The 18,252-nt window shown below is 48.2% G+C and overlaps 1 protein-coding gene across 1 annotated transcript in view; it reads left to right on the top strand.

Moving 5' to 3' along the window:
- Positions 1 to 6,067: 6,067 nt before the first annotated feature.
- The window catches only part of HDHD2 (haloacid dehalogenase like hydrolase domain containing 2), a 207,010-nt gene continuing 194,825 nt past the window's right edge, over positions 6,068 to 18,252 (top strand). Inside the window, exon 1 of the mRNA XM_078674773.1 lies at positions 6,068 to 6,199. The gene's annotated coding sequence lies outside the window, so the exon portion shown is untranslated. The remainder of the gene's footprint in view (positions 6,200 to 18,252) is intronic.

Raw genomic sequence — 18,252 nt, 5'->3', positions numbered from 1 at the left:
AATGGAGCAATGTAGCACGAGGCCATGTCACTTGATCACGCTGGTTGGGCAAGATAGCACGAGGCCTGTATACACAGGGACGGATGTGTATACAGGGACGGATGTCTCCCGGCACGATCACACCATGCGAGGCTGACGAAGCACATGACAAAAGAAGAACTTGAAAGCAGAACTTGCATTGTGTAAATGGGCGTGGCTAGCGCTATAAATATGTGTAATGCTGTGGAGTAAAGCAGCAGTCTCCGTAGAATTGTCTTTGTACCATTCTGGGACCTCTGTCCTTAGCTCAAGCTAATAAATTACTTGCTTTCCTCCACGGCTGGTTGTCCTGGTCTCTTTGGTAATGTATGATTGATGCAAGAAGGACCCGTAGATTTAAGGCGTCTCCCTGCGCCACTGGCTTCGACTCTCCTAGTGGGGGAGGGTCTCTGAAAATCCGGTTCTACACAACCACACCCCAGTCATTTGTGAGACTGGCTGGAGGATTACACTTCGCACGCTCCTGGGCTGGAAACTGCCCCGAGATTCTTCAAGATGTAGAGGGGTGGGAGACAGTTGTAAAGGCACTTTCAGACTACTTTGAATTGAATTGGTCCTCAACACTTCATCGAGCTATTGAGTGAGAGGTAATGAAGGCGGTTGTTTGGGGGTGTTGTGTGGGACTCTTTTGTGGGGTGCAGAGGATGCTCTAACCGGAGCTCCTACGGGGGAAGCTGAACTGGCATGTAAGCAACAGCAGGCACAGGCTGACACCTTGGGACCCTGAGCGGAGCTGACTGCCCTGTGGCATGTTGAGTAGGTGAGGGACCAGTTGTAAAAATACCCTCTGAGATCGCAACACCAGCTCCTCCACAGACAGTGCGACACCTTAGGCCACCTTTTGGCCAAGCTCCTAAAAAGGGAGACTCCTTGTTCCCTGGTGTTCTACCTCCGGTACTTGGCGGGTGGGATGTGCGCACTCAGCGGGCATTCTTGAGACCTTCAGGACATACCAGGTTTACTGGAGTCCTCACCCCCTCCCCGCCGGCTCTGAATTGTGTTAACGCTTTTCTGCCCCAGCCTTGGTTGGAAGGTGAGCTGGTCATGGGCCTAGACGCTGACCTCACTTTGGAAGAGATTTGTGAATCTCTCCGGCGGCTTCCTTGTGGCAAGTCAACGGGTGTTGACAGCTTTTCAGCAAAGTTTTACCAGGCTATTTCTCCTGCCCTTACTCAGACCCTACTGGAAGTGTACCTGCGGGCACATAGCATTGGGGTCTTACCTGAACCTATATGGGAATGTTATAGCTCCATGATGCTCAAACCAGGGTCTGACGGCTCAGATCTTCTTCCTACAGTAAGTGATAGTTTATTGTTTGGTTAATTACAACCTTTGCAATTTCCATATAAAAAGCAGCTTAGCAGCAGAGTTTATATTCTAAAAAAAATTTTTTTAAACACATTATTCTTCCTACAGACCTTTGTCCATGATTAACACAGACACCAAACTCCTACATAAAGCTCTCGCTGGGCCCAGTCATGCACTACTTGGTCCATGAGGATCAGAGTGGATTCATTCCAGGTGCAATATCACTATGAATTTGAGGCGGTTGATCCACGTCTTACATGAGGTGGAGAGCAAGGAGGACGAACTTAGCATTGTTTCCACATATATCGCGAAGGCTTTTGAAACAGTGTAATGGCCATAGTTGATGCAAGTCTTGAGCGCTGTAGGGATTAGACCTGATTCCGTTCCTGGGTTCAGTTGTTGTATGTGCAGCCAGTCGCCAAGGTGTGGGTGGGTAAATTATGTTCAGAGACCAGGCCCATCATTAGGGGCACAAGACAGTGGTGCCCACTGCTCTGGCCATGTCATCGATGGCCATATGGGTTTAGCAGGAGATGGCTTACTGAGGGGGGAGTGACCGTGGGGACCACTATTCATTGTGTATCCCCATATGCGGACAACACGTTATTTTAGCTGTCTACACAGCAACATTCGCTCCCCCGAATAGTGGACCTTTTAGACAGGTACGGAGCAGTGTAGGGTCTTCGGATAAACCATCCAAAGTCCTTGATCTTCCCACTGGGGCCTCTGTGTTTTCTGGACCCCACGACTTCGCCGGTCCTCCATTTGCATTGGGAAACCGACAGCTTTCGGTATCTGGGTATGATGGTGACACAAACCCCTCGGAAACAGTTGCAATATAACATTTCTAGAATTCTCAAGGGCTTTTGATCCTTCATCCTATTTTAGAACACCCTCCCACTCTCCCTTAAGGGACAAATAGCCATTTTCGAAATGGTCCAGCTACTGCACTGCCTTTAATGTATCCGACATTCATTCAACCATTTCTCTTCAACCACTTTTAAGCAGCTGAACACTTTTATTTCCTCTGGTTTGGGCATGGGACCACTCCCTTGTTGTCAGACACTAGAGCGGGGGAGGGGGGGGGGGGGAAGTTGGTGGTCCCTAACTTGGATCAATAGTTTTTAGCTTCGCAGATTCAGCATGCAGCACACTGGCTTGCAGAGGCCTGATGGGGGGAGTGGGGAATGGACGATACCATTCTTGGTGCGTCATACTCCACAGCTGTGGGATCGCATGATTAAATTGGTGTTAAGAAGAGCCCCCTTTGATAGGGAATTCAATTTCTGTGATCTGCCCACATTTTCGGAACTTGTGAGTTTGGTGGACATGACCCCATGACAAGATGGGGGTTGTGATACCTTAGGAGATCGCTTCCCTAATAAGGAATTCATATCTTTGAGGCGGCCCAGAATGCTTTCAGTCTGGGTCCAGGGCACTTCCTTTACTAGCCAGCCTTTCATGATTACTAGGGACATCCGGACCACCTTCTCTGCGACTCCCCCCACATCTCACATTTTCCAGGCCTTGCCGGAGTTGGGTGGGGTCGACACCTGGTTACATACTTTTATATGCAATGTCAGCGGATGGGGGTCAGGCTCCCTCTCCCAGTGGGATGGCCTGGAGTGAAGAGTTGGAGATCGGGATCGAGGACTCGCAATGGTCACATGTGAGTGGACTGGTTCGCTATGTATCAAGTAGTGCCAGGTTTACACTTACACACTTTCATTATCTTCATCGAACATATATGACACCATACAGGTTACACAAGATAGATTCCTCCAGGCCCCAACCATGCCCTCAATGTAGTCAATCGATGGCGTCCTTCCTGCATCTTGCATGGCACTGTCCACGGGTGCGTGCCTTCTGCAAATGGGTGGTTGAGAGGGTGATGGCAGTGGTGCTGATTCCTTGTTCGACTGGCCCAGTTACATGTCTTCTTGGGGGATGTTCACTGTGGTAAGAACCAGAAGATGGATTTTAAGTTTCTACACCTGCTCCTAGTTTTGGCCAAGCGCCCAGTGACAATCCCTTGGATACGTATGGCTGGCCCAGACCTGGAACGTTGGGAACATGAGGTGGCAGAATGGGCTGTGCTGGAGGAAATGAGGCTGAAAAAGTGTAGAACCGATAACAAACTAGGTGAGGACCTAGTCACTTGGGCATGCTACTATCTGTTTTTCAGGACACCTCTGGCTTGGATCGGGCTTCTGGAGATAAGTCAGGTAATCCCTCCTCGATATCTACCTCTGACTGAACTTGATATTCTCATGCAATTGCTTGCGGGACTGGATGTTATCTGGTGTTGTATATATACTTACGTACTGTAGTGTGGATCTGGAACTGTACCCTCCTGTCACTAGGTTTTAAATGGTGTATGTTTATGCTTCTGATTGCTACTTTTTTATTTTATTTCCTATTGCTTTCGATCACTAATAAAGAATGATATATTGTTTTTAAAGTATGTACAGATAAGGGGGATGTGGGGGGGAGATACCGGCTTCAGGTGATTTTCCTAATTTATTTTTTCACCGGTTGGGACATTAAAATACTGGTCATGCCAATAAATAAGCTGCCAGGTGGTAACCCTTCATAAATCTGGTATATCTGCCAGGGTTCCAGTTTACTTATGTGACATTTCCGTCTTCTCAGTGTGCTGGTGCGCGACATTTCACTGCTACCTGTGTGACACAATGAGTGACATTTTATTTTGAGTAAAAGAAATCATGATCACGTAATGAGGTAGATCACACATTTTAGCTCCTTTTTATGTGCAAGTCTTGAAAGTACATTGAAACAATACCAGCGCAAATATGAGGTGCTCATACAAATGTGGTCCCGTAATAGATGTAATCCCACTGCTGTCTCGGGCAGCAGTATTACCTCACAACAACAGACAACTTCCTATCTTACATAGCTAATAAACACACTCATGATCAGAAATGTACAAGCATGGTACATTAGCAATAAGCAGCATTGCAGACAATCTTACAGCTAGTGGACCAATAGAAAATGAGGAACGTGCATAAGAAATGCATTTATTCCTAGCAGCTTGTGCCTTCAAGTCAAATTTATTTTTTGCAGGCTGTTTCTCTCCCTTCTATCACGGTTATTACCAGTGAGATGACTGATCGGAGTACTGCAGCCCTAAAGTGTCTGTGCGCTGATACCATCAATGATAGCAATTAGGCCTCCACGCACTAAGCAAGCTGTCATCTAAAGTAACCTCTGCAAAGACAGAAGTCTCAGAGGCAAGCCAGCCCAGTCTGTGTTAAAATCAGCAGCCTGGGAACCCAGCGCGCACGCCACAATAGTGTGTTGATCTGCATTAACGGGAAGCTAAAGCCTGTCTATACCAGCTAGGAGGCGAAATTGATATAACAGGCACAATAAAGCTATCAAAAACAAAACAAAAACGAAAGAAAATTATATTAAGTCTTTTCATAACAACATAGACTTCTACGAATTTCATAAAATAACTGAAGCGTGCCTTTCACTTCAGAAGACACAAGCTGGGCAAGAAGTTTAATGCATTGCAATCAGTGGAAGCGCAACGTTGCATCAAGAATGGTGCCCTGTATGTAATATCTTTTAAATGAATTGTCTCTCCTACATGGACGAGCTGCACCTAAGAAATCAATGATTAATGTTCTTGTTTATAGACATGTAAGCCTAAGAAAGGAGAAACATACCAATAGACACGATTCAGGTGGGAGACCACCGATTTTTCAAGCCAAAAATGGCTTTATTTTAGCTGTCTCCCGCCTGAAATTGCATTTGCTACAATAGACGTCAATGGTGAACTTTCATTCTACCGTTTTTTTATTTTTTTATTAAATCTCCCACGTCCCTCTCCTAAAATGTTGGCATGTATGCCAGTTTTACTTATGAATAGTCTGTTTCAAACTACAGGATGAATTTAGCAGATGAGCGTGAAGGATCTTTGGTAGTGCGGGGATGCGGAGACATCAGTTAATTTAACCCGAGATGCGTGGCATTTGGCAGGACTGCTTAAAATTCTGGGAATCTTGAAAGCGAAAGGCGGATACCATTCTAAAGATTTCCGCAACGTTTTACCAAGAATTAAAAAGTTTCTGAACTCGTTGAACTTTCAACTGAAAATGTGCATAATATTCAATTTCACAAGAATAAATAAGAAAAATATCACTATTTGTTCTAGCTCTAGTATTAAGAGACCGTCCCAAGCCTAGATCAGTAGATTTGTGTACTCGTGCCTCTACCCTAGCGGCCATCTTGGAAGGACGACATAATCAAAATATCTCCGAATAAAGACCTTCAAAAGGAGACAAGAATCCAGAAATAGCTATTATCTCGCTAACAATATTGAGCAAGTATTTTCCCAGCTTACAATATGCACACGTTTCATTGTAATCTTCAAACATTTTCCATAAAGTTTTATCGGAGAATCGAATATCGGACACTCACTTGACTTGGTAAAATAAGAAAAATAACTTATTTTTTTAAATATTTTAAAAAGCGAAGCTTGCTTCATTTCATCACACGGCGACAGTACATTTAATATTCTTGCAGAACTTTTCTAAAATGGCTGACGCTTTTACTTCAGCTAGAGCCCGCGGTCTGAGTAAAGGATTTGGTAGAGGTGATCTAGCCAATTTATAAACGTTAGCAGGAGTTTCTTTGAAAGTCCATAGTTCTTTTATAGCTGTAGCCGTTGTCTGCTGAGGGATGTTAAACGAACTGCACTGAACGCGGCTCGTAGTTCTCTGCTAGGCCAGGCTCGTGGGTTGGCTGCTCAGGCGCCTGACAGGGCAGCCGGTGAGAGGGGGTGTGTCGGGGGCTTAGTGACGGGCGGGCAGCAGCGGCAGCTCCGGTAAGACCAGTGCATTTCTGGAAGATAGGTCATTCCGATGCCTGCTTATCTGTCATAGTTTATCTGTACGGCTGATTATTACTCAAGCGCGAGCCAAGTTCTGGTTTACGCCGTGGGAAGGGAGGAACAGGTGTGACAAGGGCGACCACCTGCCTGGGATGCACATTCTGAATAGAGAAAAAGTCATGACAAAGGTTCAGTATTCTGGACCAAAGGTCAGCCATACAGATATCTCTGAGGAGATCGCTCAGTGATATAAACGTTTAGCTGGGCTTTTTCATGGAGTAAAAAAAAAAAAACTGCGAAAAGACACTAAGCATAATTTGACAGCTTCAAGCACGTTACATAAAAGGGGTTATGTCGTATTATGTGGGAAATTAGGCCAGTTTTACCAGTCTCTGGCATTTTCTATGAATGTTCCAGGCATAGCTGGCGATTGCTGATTTCATGGAAACTACCAAGGCACAGCTAGCAGTTTGGGTTAGGTGCAGTTGCCTGTGAACCATACTTCCAATACAAATAAACTTCAGTCAGTAGTGTAGGGAACTTTCAAATGTTCCTGCTTTTTAGGTCGAGCTATTATATCCCGCAGGGATTAATAGCGAGTATATAGTAGGCGAAACAAACTCTTGACCAAGCGCGGATTCTCCCAATGCATGTGAGGTATTCAAGCGTGACGCTTCGCCAGGGCGCGCTTGGCCTCACTTCTCACTCACACCCCATATGCTCTTTCCCTCCCACTCGCTCCCCTGCCCCCCCACCCCATCCGACTTGAAAGGAAGCCTCACACACCACCATGCTCGTCTCCTCCCACTCGCTGGCTCCCCTGCTCCCCCGCACCCCCACCCGACTTGAAAGGAAGCCTAGTACTTTGCAGGTCTTCTTCACATTGTGTGCTTTACGGGCACAGCTTGGTGTCCATATTCTATTCCATTCAAAGGAATCCGCTCCCCCCACCCACGCCGTTTCTGGCTTGGCTCCACGGCGCTCTCGCAGCCGCGCTTGTATCCTCTCAGGATCGTCACAGGCTGCTGACTACAGCCTTGTTCGTTGCTTGGAATTCCTCCCTCTGGCCGATCGCTGTGTTTGGCTCTGCTCTCTGTGCCGCTGGGCCCCACCCCCAAGAACATACCACCTAGCCTCAGTCACTTTACCAGCCTTGTTTTATGTGAGCAGTGGTGACACACACTGAGTTTGTAGCAAAAACACCATATCTGCCCAATGAATGTGTCCCAATTAATTCCGCTTCAGAGTCCAGCTCTGTATTTAGCCTGAGGCATTGCAACCCTCTCACACTCGTCCTTCTGCCTGGTGCTCCCGTCCCTCACCCCTCCCACCATGTTACTTGTGTAATTACGCGGCCGCTTCGGGAGCCCCCAAATCGGCACACCATAAAAGAGGAATGCTAAACATTCTCGACTGACATCAGGGCAGCATTCCTCCTCCTCCCAGCGATCAGAAGAGTCTGGAAACTCTCGCCCTCCCTCTAGCTATCTATCGCCCTCCCTCTATCTATCACCCTCACTCTACCTATCACCCTCACTCTACCTATCTAGTGCACTCACTCTATCTATCGCATCACCACAGCATCACTCAGCACCACTACAGCATCACTCAGGGGCACCACAACGTCACTATCCGCTACCACAGCATCACTGAACGCCACAGCCTCACTCGTCGCCACCACAACATCACTCAGCGCCACCACAGCATTAATCTGTGCAACCATTCAACAACAACTGGTTCAAATATGTTCTCTCAATGTTTCAAGCTTTATTACAAATGTCACAAAAAGATGTTAATATTTCACTTATGTTCTTGGATTTTCGTCACAATAAAATAAACTGAACATAATCTTCACTAAATTTATTTACAAAAGTTTAAGCTATTGCCATTATAAATTACAATAACTTTTATTTAAGTATTAATTAAAAAAAAACATTATTTGTAATATAAATACATCTAAGTCATGTAAATACAATACATATTGCATTACATTCACATTTGCGAAAGTTATAACTGTTGGCATTGTAAATGACAAAGCTATTAATTTTGCTATTTTCAAAACCAACACATAAATAACAAGCATTTACAATGCAATGGTTTCGCCTTTGTTAAAGTTTGAGCTTTTGGTATTGCTTTTGACAAATGGTCTTTTCTAACTTCTTTGAATTATGTGTAAAACGTTGATGTGTTTTACTTTACACAGAAATATGGATTGCATTTATAATGCAATTAGTTGCAGATGCACAGTGAATTAGAATACAAGTTATTTCATATAGCATGTTAGTGAAGCCAGGAGTGTGAGAGAAGACAGGAGAGAGAGGGCAAGAAGGAGAGAGTGTAAGATAAAGAGAGAGGGCAAGAGGGGGAGAGATGGAGACTGAGTGCAAGAAAAGAATTGATAGATATAGAAGTTAAGGAGAGCAGGAGTAAGAAGGAAGAGAGGTCCAAAGTAAGAGAGGGCAGGAGAGAGAGGGAGGGTAGGAAGGAAAAGAGGCAGAAAGGAGAGGGAGGGCAAGAAGGAGTGGGAGGGCAGTAGGGAAGGTAGGAGTGTGAGAGAGGGCAGAAAGGAGAGGAGGGCAGGTACGAGAGGGAGGGCCGGAGGGAGAAGGAGGGCTAGAGGAGGAGAGGACAGGAAGGAGAGAGAACAAGAGAGAGATGGAGGACAAGAAGGTGAAAGAGAGCAGAAGAGAGAGGTGGAAAGGGAGGGCAGGAGGGAGTAAGAAGGCAGAAAAGAGAGGGATGGTAGAAGAGAGAGAGCAAGAAGGAGGGCAGAGGGAATAGAGTGAGAGAAGGCAGAAGGGATAGGGAGGACAGGAAAGAAGAAGAGAGCAGGAAGGAGGGCAGAAGCGAGAGAGTGTGAAAAGAAAAGCTAAGGAGTGCAGGATAGAGAGTGAGGAGAAAATGGGGAGGTAGACCCTTGACAACTCGTCCAAAGCAGAATGTTGCCTAAATGAGAAAGGCCTCCACTGCTTGAAATCCAACATTCATGTGAAAACACTGTCAATTGGAAAAGCAGCGCACAACATCGAACAGAAATCGAGCAGCCTTGCCAATACACGTTTGATAATGATACATATTGCCAAGTATAAAGAAACAATGCGTTTGCCAGATTTTAAACTTGAAGCCTGCAGATTATAAATAGTGTTTTACAATGAGTGTTGCTATTAAGCTCAGGTGGCGTGCGGAAGCAGTGAGTAGGAGTGCGCTTATGCTGACCCAAGAGACAAGAGCGATCCTTTCAAATGGCAAAAACAAAACATAAAAATTGGCTACCAGCTCTTGAGGTTCACAGGGTCAAAGCTAAAAACTCTGTATTATAAGGAACCGAATTTTGGGGTCATGTGGATATAAAGGAGTTGACATACGAAGAAAACAAATTCCTATGGAGTCTGACTAATCTTCCCACAAGTAGACCTTTGTTGCCTTTAGCATAAGATATGGGATTATTTCTCATCTCCTTGTATTCTAAAATGGGACCTCTGTTACATTGGCATAGGCTTTGGTCCATCCGGGGGCTGGAACCCTACAAACAATCCATCAAAGTACTATTAGGCCAGAGTGACCATTTAAGAATTCCATTGGCTAGCGAATACAAAGAATAACCTTTACCATCTTGGTCTGGATTCCCTTTGGGCCAACCCGGAAGAAGCCATTAAGCTACCTAGACAACAGATAAAAGATAAGTGCAGAGAATTTCTCTGGGGAGAAAAGATTAAGAACTGCAGGCCAGGAAATATCACTGAGAAATTCTTAGATCATAAGAATTTTCCAAGGTATGAAACATCTCTTGAAGCTATACAAGGCTCTCCAGGCGGACAACTTTATCTGAAATTCAAATATGGCACACTTCTGATCTTTGGGTGTACTTTAAGGTGGAGCGATGGGAATAGCTCCAATGACGTGTGTGCGCTCCGCATACTCCCTATCACCTGAATACATTTCTCATTTCATAATTTTTTTGCCCCGCCTATACGGCCCCTTGCAAAAGATGGATAATTCCAGTGTGCCATCTCCTGGAGGTGAGAAGATGTGAGATTGCACTTCGAATTTCGAAATCTGACACAAAGGAGGTTACTGTGGTAGCATGGCTAAATATCTGCAGGTTACATGGCTAAGCCGTAATAAATGTTTAGTGGCCCCTTAGCTGTAAGGATAAGGAGTTAGTCCTTAATTCTAAATAAACGGCTTGCAGTCTCATATTGTAAGGTCAAATTGTTAGCCCTTAAATATGAATTCAGTATTTAGGGCTTTAGGATATTAGCCTTTGAATATTAGTGGTCCTTACGTGGAGAAGGAGTAAATAACTTAATAGGAGACGCAAGTCCCTGATGTAAAATTTCATTTTTATATCATAAATAAAGTAGAGCTAAAAGTTAACTTTTCTTTCAAGTTTTAAAATACTTTTAGCCTCTTTTCATATACATTTAGAATTCCTGGTTATTTGTTAAAGATGGAAAATATTCGGTAACTGTAAACGAGATATTTAAATGATGTCTGTTTATTATGTAAGTTTTATTGATTTATTTTATCCAAAATAAACTTTATTGAAGATGACGATTATGAAAACTACATTGGGCAACGTTGCGAGCCTCGTTGCTGTGCGATGCAAGATAGAGAGATCCAAGACCCGTGCTATAGCCTAAGTAAAACTATACACAAATGACAACTCTTGGCAATGCTGTTTCGGCAAATATAAAATAAATACACACGCAAGAGGTCAGAAATGGGTCACAGAAAATTGTCTCACAAGTTTCAGGCCTAGAGAATTTCCCAAAGTTCAAAGCAACACGTTCTTAGACAAATAAATGTACTCTGTGGTCAGCAGGAAAGTCACACAAGGTCGTGTGCACGAATACAAATAATGCAGGAGCAGCAGGAATGGAAAATAACAAAAAGAGGGCAAGTGGCAATGACGTTAATAGCAAGACCGATGCAAAAGAACTAGGCCACGCAAACAGGTCAATGGATGAAATAGTTAATTACCATCTCCTACAAAGTTACCTTCTTATGCCCCTGCTTGTACCACGGATCAATACACCGCTGCACAAGCACTTGAACATACAGGCACAGAGAGGGGTTAGCCTGGGAGTCTGAGCTACCTCCAGTAGTGACGCACTGAAAAAGGTTGCAGAGCTCCGCAAACACCCTGCACAGTTAAGTAACATGCTCCAAAGCGAGCTCTGTTGCGGCTTTCCTTCTCCGTGTGGAATGAGCCTCGATCCAATGTGAAAGGGTCCACAGCCCACTGCATGGAAAAGTCTTTCTGACTAGGCTACGTGCAGGGAGAGGGTCCGTCCCCTTAAAAGGGAGAGCCGAGGCTTGCGAGCAGACCAAAAGAGCAACGAAGGCCCTAGCAGACATGTATAGTAGCCTGGTCTGTCTGAGAGGATGATGGAATGCGCGCGCATATCCCCGGCTCCACCCCACCCCCCACCCGAATAGTTCACCAAGACATTGGCATCTGCACCCTACGGATGCTGAATGGAAAGCGCGGTGGAATGCTGCGAGTTCGACAAACAAAAGGGGGAATGGCAATATGGACCCGAAGACCGCGCCTGTACGGCAGGAATGTGGACGAAGGAGTCTTGTGAGCGTCATGAACTTTGCACAGGGAGGTAACCTGTACATGCACCCCTAGCTTGGAGTTAACGAACATGATCACATGTAAAATTAACAAGCATCCCACACCAGTTGGCTGATCCCACCAGAAAGCACAGCAAAATGGGTCTTGGCCGCAGAGTCGTCTCTGTCCAAGAACCCGACACTCGTTCATAGCAAGAACGTAATCGTGGGAACTGGCACAACACGCCACGGACCTTGGGACCCGGGCGCACGCTGACATAGGCAGAAAAGCACTTACTCACCACATAACGCAAACTCTAAATAAAGAACCAACTACGTCCCTGTAACTTTTTCCGTAGCAAACCACCATCTACCTACCTGCTCCCAAATCCAACACTGGCCCTTTTTGCGGAAGCAAGTATCTACCCAGTTTTCAGAGCAGTGTTCTTTCAGTGAAAACAATCGATATCATGAGGAACAAGCACTCACCTGGGCTTCCTCCGGCGGCCGTATGACAAAAACAAACCACAAAAAAAAAAAACGAAACTCCGCCCACCGCCGCGATGACGACATCGCAGAGGCGGAGAGCGAAAAAATCTCGGGAACGCCCCCGAATCTGGTCCGGCCTTGACGGACAGATCCGGCTCCCAATGGCTAGCCTCCATTTATGGAGCTAGCCAATGGGAGCCGGGGGACGTTCCTGTAGCCCATATAGTAAACATTAGATTTCGCCTTGCTCCGAAAAGCTGCGCAGAGCGCAGCCTTCGGCAGGCGAAACCTAAAAAAAATGGCATTTACAATACCAATAACTCAAACATTCCTAATGCGAGACCTATTGCATTGCAAATGCTTGTTTATTGAGGCGATTACAATTCAATCGTGTAAGTTGATGTGTTTAGCCAGGAGTAAGTAGACACTATATTGCTGAATTTAGGTTTGCATTCCTCAGTCGTGCAAGTCGACATGTTTAGGCAGGGGTAAGCAGACAGTAGGTTACTGAATTTCGCTTTCACTTCAGTCTGTAAATTCGATTTTGTTTTTTTCTCAAATACCCTTAAATCTCTGGTGTTTTTTGCGCCACCACTGGCTGACCATTTGTTTCAGGATAACCCACTCATGATTATAGTTTCTTCAAAATAAATCTCTTTTTTAGGTTTTGCCTGCAAGTGCGCACGTAGTGCGCATGCGCTAAAAAACCTTTTGAGTTGTATGTGGGATCGATGACCCGCCTCTGTCTCTCATTGGCTAGCTCCATAAATGGAGGCTAGCCATTGGGAGACAGAGGCTGTCAATCACGCTTTCTCGGGAAAACGCGATTCGGGGGCGTTTCTCTGGCTTTTTTTAAGTCCCGCCCCTTTGTCCCGGGCCGCGCTGTGATTGGCTGCCGGCCCGGGACACTCCCGTGACGTCATTTCCCGGGCCGCGCTGTGATTGGCTGCCGGCCCGGGACCTGACTTGTTTTAAAGGCGATGGTTGGTGCTGCAAGACTGGTTTTTTTTTTCTGTCAGGGCGTGTTTTCTCATTCCGCCGAAGATGGCGCCGGGGCCCGTCGACCAATGTTTCTCCTGCTCAATGCTCAGGTAAGCAGCATGTTTTTATCCCGTTCCCCCCTCCCACTCTCCATGTGCCCGTTCCGCCCCTGCCCCCCTCCCGCTCTCCGTGTGCCCGTTCCCGCCCCTGCCCCCCTCCCGCTCTCCGTGTGTCCGTTCCCGCCCCGCACCCCCCCTCGCGTCTCATGTCGTCTGTGCCGTTCCGCCCCCCCACCCCTCCCGCTGTCCGTGGCTCTTTGTTTTTTCAACTTCATGTAATTCTGTGCAAAATCACTTCGTCTTCTCGTGCCTACCAAAATGAATATGTCCTTGTAATGTAACTGGTACTCATGTCGTCCCTCCTCCCGCTGTCCGTGTCTTTGTTCGCCCCCCCTCCCCCCCTCTTGACTCCCGCTGTCCGTGTCTTTGGTTGGCCCCCCCGACTCCCGCTGTGTGTGTGCCCGTCCCCGCTGCGAGATTTAACCCCCTCTTGACGAGATTTAACCCCCTCTGGGCCGGTCTTCCAGGCGTGGGCGGTCCAGACTCTCCTATAGTGCACGCCAGGGTCTGATGCGGGGGGGGGGGGGGTCCACAGAGCCAGCTCCTAGAGGCCTCTCAGCCCGCTCTGGGCGCTGGATCTGAAGCCCGGTCTCGGGACCGCTGCCCCCGCACAGCAGCCTCGTGTCAGCACCATCCTTCCCATCATAGCTCCTCGCGGGGTGACCAGCCTTTCCATCCCCAGGCGCTACATTCCTAAACACAGGAGCGGGATATATGGCTCCCTGAAGACCACCTTTGCGTGCTCCTGTCACGCCCCCCTCCCCTAATACCAGGGTACGGGGGCGTGCCCGCACACACGTGCACTTCATTCATGCTGGGCCCCTCAAGGCGCTTGTTCCTTTCGAGGCGGCCCATGCATGAGACCCCTGCTGTCTGGGCCCCGCCCACACGCACTTTATAGTGGGGGGGAGGTTTAGAACTACAGGTTCCAGCATCCTTCGCGCTTCGGGCTGAGAAGCCAGGAGTGGCAGAGAAGCGAGCTCGAGGCGACGGCAGTGATGCTGCAGGGGCAGCAAACTGGGGGCGCTGTATGTAGCCAGGCCGGAGACAGCTGGGGGGTCTGACTGCAGCCGCCTCAGATGAGACCGGCCCAAGAGGCCGCTGGCAGCCCGGCTGAGTCTGCAGACTCTGAACCGCACAGGTGCTCGGGGTTGGCCAGGGTCACAGGTGAGTCAATGTGTCCCGCTCGTTGTTTGTCCTGAATTTTAACCTTTTGCTCTGAATTTCCAGTCAGTGCTCCCAATCTGCCTTCTTGCAAGGTGGTCTCCTTCGGCATACACTGGAAAGCTTAATATGTATTTTGTAAGATTGTTAACTTTTTTTCAATCTCACAATATGACCCGAGTGTGCCTTTGTGGAACGTGCTTTAAATACGGGAAATGACACTGCTGTGCTCCTCTTATTCAACATCTGCGTCACAGAGCACAATACAGACTTCAGGGCATTTACCAAAACTCGACAAAAATAAGTTAGGGGCATACATTATTTTTGCTTAGTCATGATTAGATGACTTCCAGCTGTGTTGCTTCGTGAGGAAGATATTTTGGCGGTAGCACGCTCAGATAGTCCTCAGATGACTGCTCGGGATACTGTTTACAACCTTCCCTTACTGACTAAATACCAATACAGCAGACCAGGCCTTAGCACGACGTGAACAACTTAATTTCCAACTGCTGCCTTCGATAAAGCCGTCTCTCTGTGAAAAAACATACGTTAACAAAAATCATCTTGACTCTGGAATAAATATACATCTGAAGGTGCAGACTGGGATGTGTCAAAGACGGAGGGCCAGCATTCTACAGCTTTGAAGACTCCCAGCTACTTTTATAATGAAAGACAGAACCTCCACCGGTGGACCAAACCAGCACTGGCTAAGCCAATCGGTCTGGCATTGGCTGCAAGACTTTGCCTATGTCAATGCTTGTTATCTTTTTTCCTCCCCGCTCCTTCTAACGGCCGTCGAGGTACTTCAGTATCCCTGCTGTTATTCTGCCCCCCCCCCCTTTGTCCCTGGGGGCCAGGAAGGCGGAGGCTACTTCATCACCAAGGACATTAGGCCAGAATTAGCCAGACGTCCTTTTCCTGTCCTCTCGCAGCCTGTCCTCTCCCAGCCTGCCCACTCCCAGCCTGTTCTCTCCCAGCCTGCCCTCTCCCAGCCTGCCCTCTCCCAGCCTGTCCTTTTCCTGTCCTCTCGCAGCCTGCCCACTCCCAGCCTGCCCTCTCCCAGCCTGCCCTCTCCCAGCCTGCCCTCTCCCAGCCTGCCCTCTCCCAGCCTGCCCTCTCCCAGCCTGCCCTCTCCCAGCCTGCCCTCTCCCAGCCTGTTCTCTCCCAGCCTGCCCTCTCCCAGCCTGCCCACTCCCAGCCTGCCCACTCCCGGCCTGCCCACTCCCGGCCTGCCCACTCCCGGCCTGTTCTCTCGCGGCCTGTCCTCTCGCGGCCTGCCCTCTCCCGGCCTGCCCTCTCCCGGCCTGCCCTCTCCCGGCCTGTCCTCTCCCGGCCTGTCCTCTCCCGGCCTGTCCTCTCCCGGCCTGTCCTCTCGCGGCCTGCCCACTCCCGGCCTGTTCTCTCCCAGCCTGCCCTTTCCCAGCCTGTCCCCTCCCTGCCCTTTCCCAGCCTGTCCTCTCCCAGCCTGTCCACTTCCAGCCTGCCCTTTCCCAGCCTGTCCCCTCCATGCCCTTTCCCAGCCTGTCCTCTCACAGCCTGTCCACTTCCAGCCTGCCCTCTCCCAACCTGCCCTCTCCCAACCTGCCCTCTCCCAGCCTGTCCCCTCCCTGCCCTCTCCCAGCCTGCCCTCTCCCAGCCTGTCCCCTCCCTGCCCTCTCCCAGCCTGTCCTCTCCCTGCCTGTTGTCGTGTCCCGGCGGCAGCAGGCAGCAGGGTGCACTGCGTCCCCGAAGTAACAGCCCTAAAGCAAGCAAGAAGTACGCCCCCCTCCCACCAATCCCTGTTAGGTAGTGGAAACTGTCCAAACTGGGGTGCAGACAGCCCCTCTCACCTTTCGGCCTGGTACCACTGCACCAGCCGCACTACTTCCCTACTGACCGTTCTCCACTTCAGCCCCGTCTAAATTACAATTCCTGCTTGTGACCCTTTTGCCTGCTTGTGCTTGTTTTCATGACCCTGTTGCTTGCTTGTGCCTCTGTGTGCCCCTGTTGCCTGCTTGTGCCTCCGTTGCCTGCTTGTGCCTCCGTTTTCGTGCCCCTGTCGCCTGCTTGTGCCTCAGTTTTCGTGCCCCTGTTGCCTGCTTGTGCCTCAGTTTTCGTGACCCTGTTGCCTGCTTGTGCCTCCGTAAGTGCCCCTGTTGCCTGCTTGTGCCTCCGTGTGCCCCTGTTGCCTGCTTGTGCCTCCGTGTGCCCCTGTTGCCTGCTTGTGCCTCCGTGTGTCCCTGTTGACTGCTTGTGCCTCCGTGTGCCCCTGTTGCCTGCTTGTGCCTCCGTGTGCCCCTGTTGCCTGCTTGTGCCTCCGTGTGCCCCTGTTGCCTGCTTGTGCCTCCGTGTGCCCCTGTTGCCTGCTTGTGCTGTGTGGGTGTGTGTGGAAGGCTCTGTGTGGCTGTGTGTGTGGGGAGCTTTGTGTGGCTATGTGTGTGGGAAGCTTTGTGTGGCTGTGTGTGTGGGAAGCTTTGTGTGGCTGTGTGTGTGGGAAGCTTTGTGTGGCTGTGTGTGTGGGGGGCTTTGTGTGGCTGTGTGTGTGGGGGGCTCTGTGTGGCTGTGTGTGTGGGGGGCTCTGTGTGGCTGTGTGTGTGGGGGGCTCTGTGTGGGTGTGTGTGTGGGGGGGCTCTGTGTGTGTTTGTGTGTGTCATTTGCGAGAGATAAAGCTAGTGGCATTGTAAATGACACTGCCATTTATTTATGTTAAAAAAAACATAAATAAAAATAATGTCAAGAGCAATGCCAATAGCTCTAACTTTAACAAAGGCAAAAAAATTGCATTGTAAATGCTTGGTTTTTTTAGAATTTCAGGCTGGGACACAAGGATGCGCACTTGTAAGCTACTGTTATCTGTGGTTTTGAACAGAAAATCCTTCTAGCGAATGACTACTCTGCTTATTTACTCGTAAATAATTTTCTAACCCAATTGAGCAGTTGATACATGATTGCACAGTCTATTAAAATACAAACTGCAACAAATTTCTCAAAGGGTGTCCGCTGCAGTATTAAAATGCATGGTACTTCGTCCCATACGTCTGATGTGAAGAATGCAAACTGACAATGATATTCTCTATTTTCTTCATGCTGTTTACACTCCTTTCTCCTAAGTTTGTCATCTCCAGGGCCGGCCTTGGACATGGGCGAGCTGGACCCAGGCCCAGGGCACAAATACTCAGAGGGGTGCTTTAGAGAGTTGCCTGACTTAATGTTATGCAAACAGCAACTTGCCCATCCTACTTGATCTCAATTGGGTTTCGTTAAAGACTTTGTAATCAGCTCTTAATGCACCTCAGCGTAATTGTTAGCACACCATCAACCCCCTGCTGTTCTGCCATCTTCCTCACACCTCCTGCCATCACACTGCAACAACCCCCCACAACAAACACCAAGAGCCGAGCTGAGGTACTGGGTTTTTCAGAACCGGCACAGAACCGGTAACCCAGCGGTGTCAGGGTACACCCAGAGACCTCGGGTTCTTCCTGATCCAGACCACAGAAACTCAGAGTCTTCTAGGTGAAGTCAAAGATCAATTTATTGGCTGCAACCAAGGTAACAAGTGTCCTAGAAGTACAACACACGGGGAAGTATATTCTCAGGAGACTGCTCAAATTTACAAAGTCAGGCTTCTCTCTTTATACAGAATATTCAGCTTTAGGCAAACATTCTTCGAATTTGCAATATATCATTTACAGGTTTTGGTTACAAAGGAAAAGCAGAGTCATGATGACATGTACATATTTCACGTCGTGC

Source organism: Lissotriton helveticus, chromosome 2_1 (genome assembly GCF_964261635.1).
Source record: "Lissotriton helveticus chromosome 2_1, aLisHel1.1, whole genome shotgun sequence".
NCBI classification, from domain to species: Eukaryota; Metazoa; Chordata; class Amphibia; order Caudata; family Salamandridae; genus Lissotriton; species Lissotriton helveticus.
This window is presented reverse-complemented; position numbering and strand designations above follow the sequence as displayed.